We start from the raw sequence: 15,993 nt of genomic DNA, 5'->3' as shown, positions 1-15,993 counted from the left end.
ATTCTGAAAAGGAGCTGAAAAGAGAATTTCCTCAATGCCCCAGAGCCTCTGTGGTGCAGCCAGATGGAGAAATATTCCCTGCCAGAACCTCAACAATACCCTCTGCGGTATGTGTAAGGTAATTGCACTCTTATTGCTATTATCTCCATCCTAGATTGCCCCTAAATAGAGTATTAATTGTTCCAAATTATGCATTGTTAGATTTGGTGACATGAACTGTTGCCCTGTGGGAGCTATGCTGAGATCATTGAATTCATTTCATTTAATACTGAGTTTGGAGCCGAATTTGAATCCCCAAGGTAAAGGAGCATAATTGGTTTTGAGCAAGAATAACAAAATAGGTCATTATTGCTTACAGAGGTTTATAGTGTAAGCTGTAAATATAATCCTTTTCTTTCCATTTCCAGATAAGCAGATAGGATAGTTTGCATTAAGTCAATCATTATGTAATGGTATAATTTTCTGTAACAATTAGATAAGCACAAAGGGAATTGATTGCCACCTATCTGACTTTTCCAAGATGTCCAGACTGGGAATTGTTATACCATTCAGCAATGTCTTAAATGTTTTTTTATAGGTAAAGTAGGTGCAATATCAGGTCTGTATGATTGGTGGTCACATAAACTGATCAAACGTGGAAAGGGCATGGCATTAATAGGAAGGTAAAGCCAAGCAGTGCGGGATGAACTTTCACCTTTCACCTCTTCGGCTGACTGACAGAGCTGAGTGTTGAAAAATCAATACATTGGAGCCAGGAGGGAAATATTTCCAACCTCTAACTAGAGAATGTATTTTGACAAGGCCAAGATAATCCAAGCTGCACAGGAGAAAGAGAAAAGAAGACTCATTTTTAAAGCTTGACACTTCAAGGTGTTTTTGTACAATGGTTTAGAGAGCGTCAATACATACAAATACCAAAGGTCAAAAAGAAAAGCCAGAAGAATTTCAAAAATTAGATGTTCAGGCCTTTTGCTGTTTACTTTACAAACCAAAAAGACCACATAAGGGTTTTGCTTGTAATTGTCCTTTGAATGAAATTATTTTACATGTTTCTGTGCCCTTGCCTTCCTTACCAGAAGCTTAAATTTAACAGTTGTCCTTACAGCTCTTTGAAAAATTAGACTGTAATGGTTCTACCATCTTTGTCCACTACAGTTCTCCGATCTTCAAGGACTCGGCTTTATCAGTTTTTCATTGAGAAAGCAGTGTGCTTTTTGTTAACTGAATATGAGCACTTTTCAGATGTAAGGCTGAGAGTCTTACCCTTGCAACTGAAATAAATTGAAGTTCTAAGAGATTGTTGGCTCCTTCAAAAACATTAATATGAAAAAATTAAATATACTCAATCAGTATTTTTATGGAGTGGACAGGTTAATGCATTTCCAAAAACTGAGCAATTTACTCCCTTCTCATTAGCAAGATTAATTTCCTAGAAATTGTGTTAACTTTTTGGATTCATGCCTTCATCAAGTGTGTGTATATGTGTGTGTATGCATACACGTATGTGTGTGGGTACAGTCATGTTCGTTTCACAGATCAGGAGCGGAACATCACATCAGAACATCTGCAACTCACAGAACAGTGCCTGGCAAACAGTAAGCATTATACAAATTCCATTAAAAAAAGAAAAAGGAAAACGGAATTCTCCTTTATGGTTATGCATTGAGAAATTTCAGGGATTTTCTAAGTGCTGGAATAGATACAAGATAATCAGATCGGACACAGCCCCTGTCCTGCATAAAGTCTTAATCCTCATTTACAGATGAGTTAACTGAGGCACAGAGAAGTGAAGTGACAATCCCAAGTTCACACAGCAGACTAGTGACAGAGCTGGAATTAGAACCCAGGTCCTTTGACTCCCATACCTGTGCTCTATCCACTAGGCCATGCTGCTTCTTAATAATATGTATGGAATGTTAATTTGTAAACATTTATATGAGCTGGCCTTTGAGTTTAAAATGATACAATGCAATACTGGTAAGCTTTATCCATGAGTGCATTTGTAGCTGAAGGGCTACAAATAGAAGCACATAGCTCAGTGGAAAGAACCCGGGCTTAGGAGTCAGAGGTCATGGGTTTTAATCCCGGCTCTGCCGCATGTCTGCTGTGTGACCTTGGGCAAGTCACTTAACTTCTCTGAGCCTCAGTTACCTCATCTGTAAAATGGGGGTTAAGACTGTGAGCCCCCCATGGGGCCACCTGATCACCTTGTATCCCCCCAGCACTTAGAGCAATGCTTTGCACATAGTAAGCGCTTAACAAATGCCGTCATCATCATTATTATTATTATTATTTTCATGTAAAGCAGCATCGTTTCTTTGGCTAGTGGCAGTGCTTGGCACTGTTTTTGATTGTGCTTCATAGTGTTCTGCGGTTCGGGTGAGAAGGGATTGGGTCTGAAGTGGAGGTAGAGAAGGAGGATCCTGCTGTGAAAGTTGAAAACTAGTGTAATAGTTCAAGAATCTCATTACTTATGCTTTAATGACAATAATGGTTTTTATTAAGTACTTACTCTGTGTCTAGCAGTGGGCTAAGTGTTGGGATAGAGACAAGATAATCAGGTCCCTGACCCACATGGGACTCACAGTCTAAGAGAGGAGAGCAAGTATTTAATTGGGGAAGCAGCGTGGCTCACTGGAAAGAGCACAGGCTTTGGAGTCAGAGGTCGTGGGTTCAAATCCCGGCTCTGCCAACTGTCAGCTGTGTGACTTTGGGCAAGTCACTTCACTTCTCTGGGCCTCAGGTACCTCATCTGTAAAATGGGGATTAAGACTGTCAATACATTGGAGCCAGGAGGGAAATATTTCCAACCTCTAACTAGAGAATGTATCTAAATTCATCTAAATGTGTCATCTAAGACTGATTAAGGTTGTCATGGGACAACCTGATCACCTTGTAACCTCCCCAGCGCTTAGAACAGTGCTTTGCACATAATAAATGCCATTATTATTATTATTATTATCATCATCATCATCATTATTATTATTTAATCCCACTGCCAAAAAAAAATGTTGGTAGTTGTTACTACGTACTAAGCACTGTTCTAAGCACAAGTTACCTGTCCGTGTCAGGTTAGACACACAGTCCCTGACCCTCATGGGGCTCACACTCTTAATCCCCATTTAACAGATGAAGTAACCGAGGTCCAGAGAAGTTGTGACTTGCCTAAGGTCACACAGTAAACATGTGGCAGAGCCAGAATTAGAACCCAGGTCCTTCTGATCCCCTGGCCCATGCTCTATCCATTAAGCCACGCTGCTTCCCTAACAGTTAAAGAAACCAAAGCAGAGAGAAGTTAAGCAAAGTTGCCCAAGGTCACACTGCAGGATGTGCTGAAGCCGGGACTAGAACTCAAACCATCTGACTCCCAGTACCATACTTTCTCTAAGGCCAATTCTGGCTCATATATTTCTAAATTATTAATGATTTTAAAGTATTTGAATGGATAATGCTAAGTTTAAAATACCTGACCTTTAAACTACAATCATCTAACTTTAAGAATGAATTAGTTAATATTAGATAAGGTCGTAAAAATTTTCATATCAAAGTTCCATATAGTGGATAGTAGCATTTTACACAGGGTATGGTATAGATGTGATCTGAATGGGCACACACTTCTGTAGAGCGAAACCTTAAGAACTATTGGTAATTGTCTTATATACAAGTAATATATACAAGTATACTTGTGTGTATTGTACATATTTATTACTCTATTTTATTAATGATGTGTATATAGCCTTAATTCTATTTATTCTGTTGGTATTGACACCTGTCTACTTGCTTTTTTGGTTTTGGGGTTTTTATTTTTGTCAGTCTCCCCCTTCTAGACTGGGAGCCCGTTGTTGGGTAGGGACCGTCTCTGTATGTTGCCCATTTGTACTTCCCAAGTGCTTAGTACAGTGCTGTGCACACAGTAAGCTCTCAATAAATATGATTGAATGAATTATCTATAACAATAACAGTTATGGTATTTATTAAGCACTTACAATGTACTAGTCACTGTTAAAAGCAAATCAGGTCGGACTCAATCCGTGCCCTCTCAAAGGTCACCAATGATCTCCTGCTTGCCAAATCCAACGGCTCCTACTCTGTCCTAATCCTCCTCAACCTCTCAGCTGCCTTCGACACTGTGGACCACCCCCTTCTCCTCAACACGCTATCCGACCTTGGCTTCACAGACTCTGTCCTTTCCTGGTTCTCCTCTTATCTATCCGGCCGTTCATTCTCAGTCTCTTTTGTGGGCTCCTCCTCCCCTCTCCCATCCCCTTACTGTAGGGGTTCCTCAAGGGTCAGTTCTTGGTCCCCTTCTGTTCTCGATCTACACTCACTCCCTTGGTGAACTCATTCGCTCCCACAGCTTCAACTATCATCTCTACACTGATGACACCCAAATCTACATCTTTGCCCCTGCTCTCTCTCCCTCCTTCCAGGCTCGCATCTCCTCCTGCCTTCAGGACATCTCCATCTGGATGTCTGCCCGCCATCTAAAACTCAACATGTCCAAGACTGAACTCCTTGTCTTCCCTCCCAAATCCTGCCCTCTCCCTGACTTTCCCATCACTGTTAACAGCACTTCCATCCTTCCCATCTCACAAGTCCGCAACCTTGGTTTCATCCTCGACTCCGCTCTCTCCTTCACCCCTCACATCCAATCCGTCACCAAATCCTGCCGGTCTCACCTCCGCAACATTGCCAAGATCCCCCCTTTCCTCTCCATCCAAACCGCTACCCTGCTCGTTCAAGCTCTCATCCTGTCCCATCTGGATTACTGCATCAGCCTCCTCTCTGATCTCCCATCCTCCTGTCTCTCCCCACTTCAGTCCATACTTCACGCCACTGCCCGGATCGTCTTTGTCCAGAAATGCTCTGGGCATGTTACTCCCCTCCTCAAAAATCTCCAGTGGCTACCAATCAACCTACGCATCAGGCAAAAACTCCTCACCCTCGGCTTCAAGGCTGTCCATCACCTCGCCCCCTCCTACCTCAACTCCCTTCTCTCCTTCTCCAGCCCAGCCTGCACCCTCCGCTCCTCCGCCGCTAACCTCCTCACTGGGCCTCGTTCTCGCCTGTCCCTCCATCGACCCCCGGCCCACATCCTCCCCCTGGCCTGGAATGCCCTCCCTCTGCACATCCGCCAAGCTAGCTCTCTTCCTCCCTTCACAGCCCTACTGAGAGCTCACCTCCTCGAGGAGGCCTTCAAAGACTGAGCCCCCTCCTTCCTCTCCCCTCCTCCCCCTCCCCATCCCCCCACCTTACCTCCTTCCCCTCTCCACAGCTCCTATATATATGTATATATGTTTGTACGTATTTATTACTCTATTTTATTTGTACATATTTATTCTATTTTATTTTGTTAATATGTTTTGTTTTGTTCTCTGTCTCCCCCTTCTAGACTGTGAACCCACTGTTGGATAGGGATTGTCTCTACATGTTGCCAACTTGTACTTCCCAAGCGCTTAGTACAGTGCTCTGCACACAGTAAGTGCTCAATAAATACAATTGAATGAATGAATGAATGTGGAGCTCACAGTCTGAAACCCGATTTTACAGATGAGGTACCTGAGGCCCAGAGAAGTGAAGTGACTTACCCAAGGTCACACAACAGACAAATGGCAGAGCCCATGCTCTATCCACTATGCCACACTGCTTCGCCCACAGCTTGTCAGTGGTAACCATGACTGCAGGCAGCCACCTCAAGCCAGGCCTGATCTGAGATGTCATTGAGATTTGCAGGACCAAAACTGCTGTCATCACAAGCTCTTGCTACCATTTCTCTTTAGAAAGAAAAACACCAAATAAACAGATTGTGAGCCCCATGTGGGACAGAAACTGTGTCCGATCTGATTATCTTGTGTATAGATTATCTTATGTATACCCAAGCCCTAAGTACAAAGTGCTTAACAAATACCACAATAATTATTATTATTGTTGTTTTTATAATATCATTGTCTTTTAAAAAATATTTGCTTCCTTTGTTAGCCTAAATTCTAATGAAAATGCATCATTGTTGAATGTTACATAACTTTAGATTTTAAAAATATACCTGCTCTCCAAAGGCTGTCAATCACTCTGGACAAAGCTCACACACACAAAAAAAAAACCAACCCTACAGAGGTCAGTGGTAATCTGAATGACATCAAAGGAATTGATCAAAACTTTGCCAAAGAACATAATTCTACAATTTTATAATGAGTCTTTTACTGAAGACAAAGGATGTTCCTCACTGCTGAGTCAGAAATGCACTTAAGCAGAGCTTGCTGTGCTTCAATTAAACATTTAAGGTTTTGTGTTCTTAGCTAAGGTTTCAATTACTTTAGAAAATGGCATTTGATTAGATGCCAGTTATGTCTGTGGAGGGAAGAAGCGGTTGGAACTTTAGAACCAAATTTCTTTCACAAAAGATTTTCACATGTGAATTAAAAGAGATCTGTCTGTTCACATGCTGTGTGCAACTTTAGGAAGTGCAATAGGAATTGAAGAAGACCATCACAGAAGTAAAGAAGAATTGTTTTTCAGCTTCTGCCATTTTCACAGAACACAAATAAGGCAGGATCAGCATCACTAAGAGCTTGAAATAGGATGCAATAGAATGTGTCAAGAAGACACTAACTTCACCATCCAAGCTTCATTTGGGTAAGGCTTCCAAGTCAGTACCTTCTCTCCAAATAGGGAGAGAAAAGGTCACTGAAAGAGACATATAATAATAATAATGGCATTTATTAAGCGCTTACTATGTGCAAAGCACTGTTCTAAGTGCTGGAGAGGTTACAAGATGATCAGGTTGTCCCACGGGGGTGCTCACAGTCTTCATCCCCATTTTACAGATGAGGTAACTGAGGCCCAGAGAAGTTAAGTAACTTGCCCAAAGTCACACAGCTAATTGGCGGAGCTGGGATTTGAACCCATGACCTCTAACTACAAAGCCCGTGCTCTTTCCCACTGAGCCAAGCTGCTTCCCTGGCCCTTCCAGGAATAGTACCAAACCTGTTTTTTGTCCAGCTCATTTGGGAATAAACTCCATGAGGAGAAAGACGCTTGAGTGCAAATTGACTTAAACCCCATGCCATGGGTCAGTGTGTAACGTCTGATCCCATAACCACTTTTTCCAAGCAAATTTACCACTACTATCCCCCTCCGTTTTTTCTAGAAGAAGGCCATACGTATCTTTCAGGAGAAAAGCCGAAAAGCCCTTTTGAGCCAGCTCACCTTTCCCTTTCCTGCAGGGAAGAAAAGTAAGTGCCCTTGAAAAACTATAAAGGAAAAGAGAATGTGCTCATTAGAGGCAATCACTGTGCTCAATTAAGGTAATTCGATTGTGAGAGAATCAGAGAAGAAATCTCATTTTAAATGTTCAACATAACATATCCATAAGTGCGATAAGAGGTTCTCCATTTGAGCAGCAATGGAAAGAATTTGAAAGATGTCAAGTCTGAACCTCCAGGGCATTGCAGAATATCCTACATGGGATCTACCTTTGAAGGTTGTCCTGAAGTTGCCTCACTGGTCTCCAGAAAGCAAGCAATGTTCTCTTGGCCTCCAGATGCTGGTTTTAAGAGTTATATTAGTCCTGACATTGCAAGGGACATTTGTTGTTCATCGATAATGCAATGTGCTAACGAGTAAGCTGTTGAGATTTCACTCATTCAATAGCATTCACTTAGTAATAATAATAATAATGACTTTTGTTAAGCACTTACTATGTGCTTAAGCGCTGGAGTAGATACAAGGTAATCAGGTTGTTCCACGTGGTACTCACAGTCTTAATCCCCATTTCGCAGATGAAGAAACTGAAGCACAGAGAAGTGAGGTGACTTGCCCGAGGTCACACAGCGGGCAAGTGGTGGAGCAGGGATTAGAACCCACATCCTCTGACTCCCAAGCCTGTTGTGGTCCTTCCACTAAGCCATGCTGCTATTGAGAGCCTCTCACGTAGAGCACTGTATTGTATTAAGCATGCAGAAGAATACAGTAGAAGTAAGCGACCCTGGTCCCTTCCTTTAAGGTGATTAAAAGTCTCTCCCTTGATAAATTCTCAGCAGGTGACACACCGGCTAGTGGTCTCCAGATGCGAAATTTCAGAAATGGATTTTTTTTTGTAATTCTTTACCTCATCTCACCAGTTTTTTCCTCTTGATTTTCAAGTTATATGAGAATATCATCCACTGGCATTTGGGAAGAGTTCAGAGAACTGCTCTGGGTTGATGTTCTGTCACGGAGATCACTTTTGTTGCTACTCTATTTTTTCTGGTAGCCTGTAGTTTCCTTGCTGAATGTATCTTCCCAAATGTCAACGTGGTTATGAGGATGAGGAGACATCTCAGGAATTGATGGCCACATTTTCAAAATAAAACAATGAATTAACCTTGGCTGACCCTGCCTACGCTTCTCTGCATAACTCTCCAGAATTATTTGTCAGATAAGAAATAACAGAAGAGATTATGAGCCAGGCCTCACTCTCATAACTAAATGGGAATAGCGGGAATTCTTCCCTTGAGTTGGAAGCATGTGGGGATTTAGAGGAATTAGGTGAATAGAGTTGTTTGAGAAAAGTGTTGTTAATCAAGAAGCCAGTTAATGATATTTGTTGAGTGTCTGCTGTATGTCAAGCACTGTACTAAGCACTGGGGTCGATACAAGGTAATCAGGGTAGACACCGTCCCAGTTCAACAAAGGTCTCACAGTCTGTAGCAGAACAGATATTTAATCCTCATTTTACAGATGAGGAAGCTGAGTACAGCGCTTAAGCGCTTAGTACAGTGCCCTGCACACAGTAAGCGCTCAATAAATATGATTGATTGATTGATTGAGTCACAAAGAAGTTAAGAGATTCACCTGAGGTCACGCAGCAGGCAAGAGGTGAAATTGGGATTAGGACCCAGGCCCGCTGACCCCCATCATCATCATCAATCGTATTTATTGATCGCTTACTATGTGCAGAGCACTGTACTAAGCACTTGGGAAGTACAAATTGGCAACAGGTAGAGACAGTCCCTACCCAACAGTGGGCTCACAGTCTAAAAGGGGGACCCTGACCCTGGTTTGTTGTGGCTCTATGGGAAGTCACTAGAAAAGTCAGACCTTCCATTTTTCCCATCTGTCCAGTGGGAATAATGGTAATCTGTGGAGGCCTGCTGTTGCATTTGTGAACTAATAGATTTCATTTTGACCTTTGCCCTCTGGGGTACTAGCCCGGCTAGAAACAGTGAAGATGGTTCGCGTCTCTACTTTCTCTACTTTGCCGAGAAGCAGCGTGGCTCAGTGGAAAGAGCACGGCCTTGGGAGTCAGCGGTCATGAGTTCTAATCCCTGCCCCTCCACTTGTCTGCTGTGTGACCTTGGGCGAGTCACTTAACTTCTCTGTGTCTCAATTACCTCATCTGTAAAATGGGAATTAAGACTGTGAGCCCCATGTGGGACAACCTGATTATCTTGTATCTACCCCAGCTTGTAGAACAGTGCTTGGCACATAGTAAGCGCTTAACAAATGCCATCATTATTATTATTATTACTTTCCTAAATTATCTCCTCTCGCTGTCAGTAAGCTGAAACTTGCCCATACCTGCTCTTCCACTATGCATTTAAAGACAGTCATACACCCACCTCAACCAAGACTAATCTTATCCTATTTCGGTGGATAAGCACAATCGGTGGTATTTATTGAGAAACTACTGGCCACAGTATTCAGCACTTGGGAGTTTAAAGCCAAAATGAAGCAAGAGATACAGCCACTGTCCCCAGGGGGCTTACAGTCTAAGGGGGAAACTGGCAGAAATAAATTTTCCTCAGAGTGGAGTAGGAAAGCCAGCATGACCCATTGAAACAGCATGGGCCCGGGAGTTAGAAGACCTGCCTTCTAATCCTGGCTCCACCTCTTGCCTGCTGTGTGACCTTGGGTAAGTCACTTAATGTCTCTGGGCCTCAGTTTCTTCATTTGTAAAATGGGAATAAAATACTTATTCTCCTTCCAGTTAGAGTCTGAGCCCCACATGGGGTAGGACTGTTTTCAACCTCGTTATCTTGTATCCTTCTCAGCGCTTAGTACAGTGCTTGGCATATAGTAAGTAGTTAAATACCACAATTATGAAGAGGAAAAACAGTGATTATAATAGGTAGCACAGTATGCGAATGAAATAGCTAAAATAATTATTGAATATGCATTTAGATATATTTGCTAGGTTCACAGGTTGGATACAAGAGCTATTGGGTTGAAGGGACTTTGGGGTGAGGGATTTAATCAGGAAAGACTTCTTGGAAGAGGTGGGATGTTAAGAGAGTTTTGAAGATGCACAGAGATGTAGCAAGGTGACCTCAGTAAGCATGTGTAATTGTGTGAAAAGTCATGAGCAGAGGAGAATTAGAAAATCACTAATATTTCAGATTGAGAAAGCTAATCATGAACCTTGAATTAAGCAGCACCAAAATTAATGGTAAATAATACCTGCTTGATGTAGAGCATAATTGGTAGCCATTGAGGTTTTGAAGGAATGGAGAGATGTGTACAAAAAGTTTAAGGAAAATGATCCAGATAGTACGGTGCAGTATAGGCTAGAGTCCTCCCTTTGTCTTTCCCAACTGTGAGACAATATCACTATCCTCCCTATCACATAAGCCCTCCCTATCTCATGAACCTTGGCCTTGTCCTCGGCTCATCTCGCCCATATTCAATCTTTCACCAAATCCTGTTGGTTCTATCTTCGAACATTGCTAAAATGCACCCTTTTCTTTCCATCCAAACTTCTACTCTGCTGATCTTCCTGCCTCCTGTCTCTCCCCACTCCAGTCCATTCTTAACTCTGCGTCCAGATCATTTTTGTAAAGTAACATTTAGTCCATGTCTCCCCACTCCTCAAGAACCACCGGTGATTGCCTACCTTCTCATCAAACAGAAACTCCTTATTGGTTTTCGAGAAGCAGTGAGGCCTGGTGAATAGAGCACAAGTCAGGGAGTCAGAGGGACCCGGGTTCTAATCTTGTTCTTGTTTGCTGACTGACCTTGGACAAGTCACTTCATTTCTCCATGCCTCAGTTACCTCATCTGTAAAATAGGGATTAAGTCTTTGAGCCCTACGCAGAACATGGGCTTTGTCCAACCTGCTTATCTTATATGTACTCCAGCTCTGAACACAGTGTCTGTTACATAGTAAACACTTAACAAATATGGCTATTTAAAGACCTCAGTCAGCTCAATCCCTCCTCTCTTACCTCCCTGATCTCCCACTACAACTCAGCCTGCACACTTCACTCTTCTAGTGCCAGCTTAGTCACTGTGCCCCAATCTCATCTATTGCTGCCAACTCCTTTCATTTATCTTCCCTCAAGCCTAGAACACTTTCCCCCTCCATATATCCCAGGCTACCATTCTCCCCACTGTCAAAGAAATCACATCTCCTCCAAGAGGCCTTTCCCAGTAAGCCCTCTTTTCCCTGACTCTCTCCCTTCTGCATCACCTATGCACTTGGACCTGTGCCCTTTAGGCACTTGGTATTCATCCCACCCTCAGCCCCATAATAATAATAATAATAATAATGGCATTTATTAAGTGCTTACTATGTGAAAAGCACTGTTCTAAGCACTGGGGAGGTTACAAGGTGATCAGGTTGTCCCACGGAGGGCTCACAGTCTTAATCCCCATTTTACAGCTGTCACTGAGGCAGAGAGAAGTTAAGTGACTTGCCCAAAATCACACAGCTGACAATTGGCGGAGCCAAGATTTGAATCCCTGACCTCTGGCTCCAAAGCCCATGCTCTTTCCATTGAGCCATGCTGCTTCACATACCACTTACGTACATATCTATAAATTATTCCTTTATAGTAATGTCTGTTTCCTCCTCTAGACTGTAAGCACTGTATAACAACTCTGTTGTACTCTTCCAACCGCTTAGTAATAATAATAATAATAATAGCATTTATTAAGCACTTACTATGTGCAAAGCACTGTTCTAAGCTCTGGGGAGGTTACAAGGTGATCAGGTTGTCCCACGGGGGGCTGGCTCACAGTCTTAATCCCCATTTTACAGATGAGGTAACTGAGGCACAGAGAAGTGAAGTGACTTGCCCCAAGTCACGCAGCTGACAATTGGCGGAGCTGGAATCTGAACCCATGACCACTGACTCCAAAGCCCGGGTTCTTTCCACTGAACCACGCTGCTTCTCTAGGTAGAGGGGAATTAGGTGGACTACAGGCCTCTGGATTGGGCAAGGAGGAGATCACTGTTGATCTTTGAGAGGGCAGTTTCAGTCCCACCTCCGCAACATCGCCAAGATCCGCCCTTTCCCCTCCATCCAAACCACTACCCTGCTGGTTCAATCTCTCATCCTATCCCGACTGGATTACTGCATCAGCCTCCTCTCTGATCTCCCATCCTCCCGTCTCTCCCCACTTCAGTCCATAATTCACGCTGCTGCCCGGATCATCTCCTCCAGGAGGCCTTCCCAGACTCCCGTGTGCAGACAGTGCTCTGCACACAGTAAGCACTCAATAAATACCATTGATCGATTGACTGATGGAAGACCAGGGAGGAAGCTAATACAGTACTATATAATGAAAACCTGAATCAGAGGGGTGATGCGACAAAGGTGGGAGGAGAACAAGCAGGATTTAGGCAGTTGATTGAATATGAGAGCAGAAATACAGTGAGAAGTTGAGGATAACACCATCTCTGAGGACATCTAGGACGGGAAGCAATGGAGCTACTGACAGAAATGGGAGAGGTGGAGTATGTTTGCGACGGAAGATGTTTTAGGCATGTTGAGTTTGAGGTGCCAGCAAGACATCTAAGTGGAGGTGTCCTGGTAGTGAGAGGTAGATCTGTGTGTGGGAGGTCATCCACCTAAAGGTGGAAGCTGAAGTTATGTCATTTCTGAGGAGAGGGATGAAATCGCTGAAGTCCCTTCAGTTCCTCATTTGTCTTAACCCTTTTAAAAGTTCATTGGCAAGGATACGCATCAGGTGACCAGGTGGCCATCCTCTGTCACGGCTTCCGCTTCAGTTTCCACCTCTAGATGGATGGACCCCTGTCAAGGAAGCAGCCTGGCCTAGTGGATAGAGCATGGGCCTCGAAGTCAGAAGGTCATGGGTTCTAATCCTCACTCTGCCACTTGTCTGCTGTGTGACCTCGGGCAAGTCACTTCACTTCTCTGTGCCTCGGTGCCCTCATCTGTAAAGTGGGAATTAAGACTGTGAGCCCTTTGTGGGACAGGGATTGGGTCAAACCGGATTATCTTCTATCTACCCCAGGGCTTAGAAGAGTGTCTGGCACATAGTAAATGCTTAACAAATACTCATTATTATTACTTCTAATAATAATTTACATAGGGGAAGGGGCCTGCACCTTTCTCCCCTGCCAGTCTAAGAATATCTTCAAATTCCTACTACATCTCTAGGCTTCCTCAATGCAGTGTAGTTCTTCCCCTTCAAAAGAAGAAGGTTGATGATGTTTCAAACTCTTTGCACTTCTTAGAAGACACTGTTCGAGAAATACCCGGACAAATGGTGGATATCAATTCACAAGGCTGGAATTATTAATTGATTTCAGAACCCAATGGAGACACTTTAAATCTTCAATTTTATAAGAAGAGAAAAGCCAGTAGCAGCAGCTGGTGGCGGAGGAGATTCAATTCTGAGGTTTACAAAACCAGCAGAACCTAAGTAAGGCCAGATCCTATTTTACCATTAATCCCTTGCCCATGTCCTTCCTCTGGCCTGGAACTCCCTTCCCCTGGAACTCCCTTCCCCTTCATATATGACAGATCATCACCCTGCCTGCCTTCAAAATAAAATCACATCTCCTCCAAGAGCCCTTATTTCCTATGCATTTGGATCTGTACCCTTTAAACACCTGATATGCAACCCACCTTCAGCCTCACAGCACTTAGGTACATATAATAATAATAATAATAATGGCATTTGTTAAGTGCTCACTATGTGCAAAGCACTGTTCTAAGCGCTGGGGTAATACAAGGTGATCAGGTTGCCCCATGTGGGGCTCACAGTCTTAATCCCCATTTTACAGATGAGGTAACTGAGGCTCAGAGAAGTTAAGTGACTTGCCCAAGGTCACACAGCAGACATGTGGCAGAATGGAATTCGAACCCATGACCTCTGACTCCAAAGCCCATGCTCTTTCCACTGCGCCACGCTGCTTCTCTGATTTATTTGAATGCCTGCCTCCCCCTTTAGACTTTAAGCTCCTTGTGGGCAGGGAATATGCCGACCAATTCTGTTGTTCCCTTCCAAGCTCTTAGTATAGTGCTCTGCTCAAAGCTCTCAATAAATACTATTGATTGATTGACCCAATCTCTTAGAAGATATATGCCTTGGTTTAGGGGAATCTGACCACTGCCACCTGTCCTGAAGCTTCAGGATCCAAAGTCTCATACTCAGAGCCCCAATCTCTCCCTCTTGGCTGAGAGAAAACACTGATAAAGTGTGCAGAATTAAAAAGGGAAACCCTTGAGCCGGCTTGCAGCTCTGCTTTTGTGTTTAATTCATTTCTAGAGTACATATCATAGGCCTCAGACACAAACTCAAACCAGAGGAGTTGTATTCACTTATGGAGCCCAATAACTGGACAAAAAAGGATGTTAAAATCCATGGAGGAGACGAAGTCGGATTCTTCTAGTTTTCCTTGCATTTTCTATTAGGGAGCTAGACACAGAGGCGCTGACTAGATAATAGGTCAGAGAATAGAGGTTGTGATCAAGCAGGTGTGAATCCTACAGTTTAGGAATGAAGGTTAAAATTGTTGATTGCCTATTGGAACCTGTTGTTCCCTGTTGAAAGCCATAGCCTAGCTCTAAAGTTAGGAGATGGGTATTTGGTTAGTGGGAGAACTGTGATGCAGAGAAAGCAGGTGGTTGAAGGCTTTTGACAGTGAGTTGTACCCTTGGCGGGGGGGGAGAAAATACTAATACCTTGCCTACAGATCCATCTACACAGCACACACCTCGACCTTCCCCTTTGTAGTATCAGTGCAATCAATCTTTGCAACACCTGATGCAGTTTTCAACTCTGCCTTTTTGTGCAATGATTTTTCTGAACTGTCTGCTCTGAAAGAACCATCCCCCTTCATTGTCTATCGGCCACTCGTCCCAACAGCTATGCATATCATTCAGTCAATCAATCAATCCAATTTATCAGGATTTCTTGTGGTATTTATGCACTTATTACTGTACTAAGCACTCGACTAGACACAAGAAAATCAGGTTGGACACAGTCCATGTCCCACTAGAGACTCAGTTTTAATCTCCACATTATATATGAAGTAATTGAGGCACAGAGAAGTTAAAGTGACTTCTATTCTACACAGACCACTGTAGTAAACGTTGTAAGAGTGCACTAGAAGAAAAAGATGTAGTCCCTACCTTGAGCAGGTTTATAATCTAATGGGGATGGGACAGGGAAACAAATTATTTATAAAAGTGGGGACTGCAAACTCCTTGTAGGCATGTATTACACATGCCCAAGTACTTAATGCAGTGCTTTACACCCCATAAGTGCTCAATAAATACCACTAACTGATTGAGAAGGAGGAACAAGCATTTAACTAGTATTAGTATATGTCAATGTAATAATAATAACAATAATTATAGTATTTGCTAAGCAGTTACTATGTGTCAGCCTCTGTACTAAGCGCTGGGGTGGATACAAGCAAATTGGGTTAGACATTGCCCTGGTCCATGTGGGGCTCACGGTCTCAATCCCCATTTTACAGATGAGGCAACTGGGGCACAGAGAAGTGAAGTGCTCCATCTGCTAAACCAAGCTGCTTCCTCATGAAATGGATGATTAAAAAATTGAATGTAAAATTATATAAATATATGACATGCTTATAAGTACTGAATAAGTGTATAAGTAGTGCATAAGTACTGAAGATGGGTGTAGTGGGGGTTGCTGTGGGTTGAGGCAATTTAGGATTTGGGAATTAACTGAGAAAGGTTTTTTAGAGGAAGGGGAATTTTAGGAGAGATTGAAGACAGGCAGGTACTATGGCTT

Source organism: Tachyglossus aculeatus, chromosome 3 (assembly GCF_015852505.1).
Source record: "Tachyglossus aculeatus isolate mTacAcu1 chromosome 3, mTacAcu1.pri, whole genome shotgun sequence".
Classification (NCBI taxonomy): domain Eukaryota; kingdom Metazoa; phylum Chordata; class Mammalia; order Monotremata; family Tachyglossidae; genus Tachyglossus; species Tachyglossus aculeatus.
Note: the sequence above shows the minus strand (reverse complement) of the source record.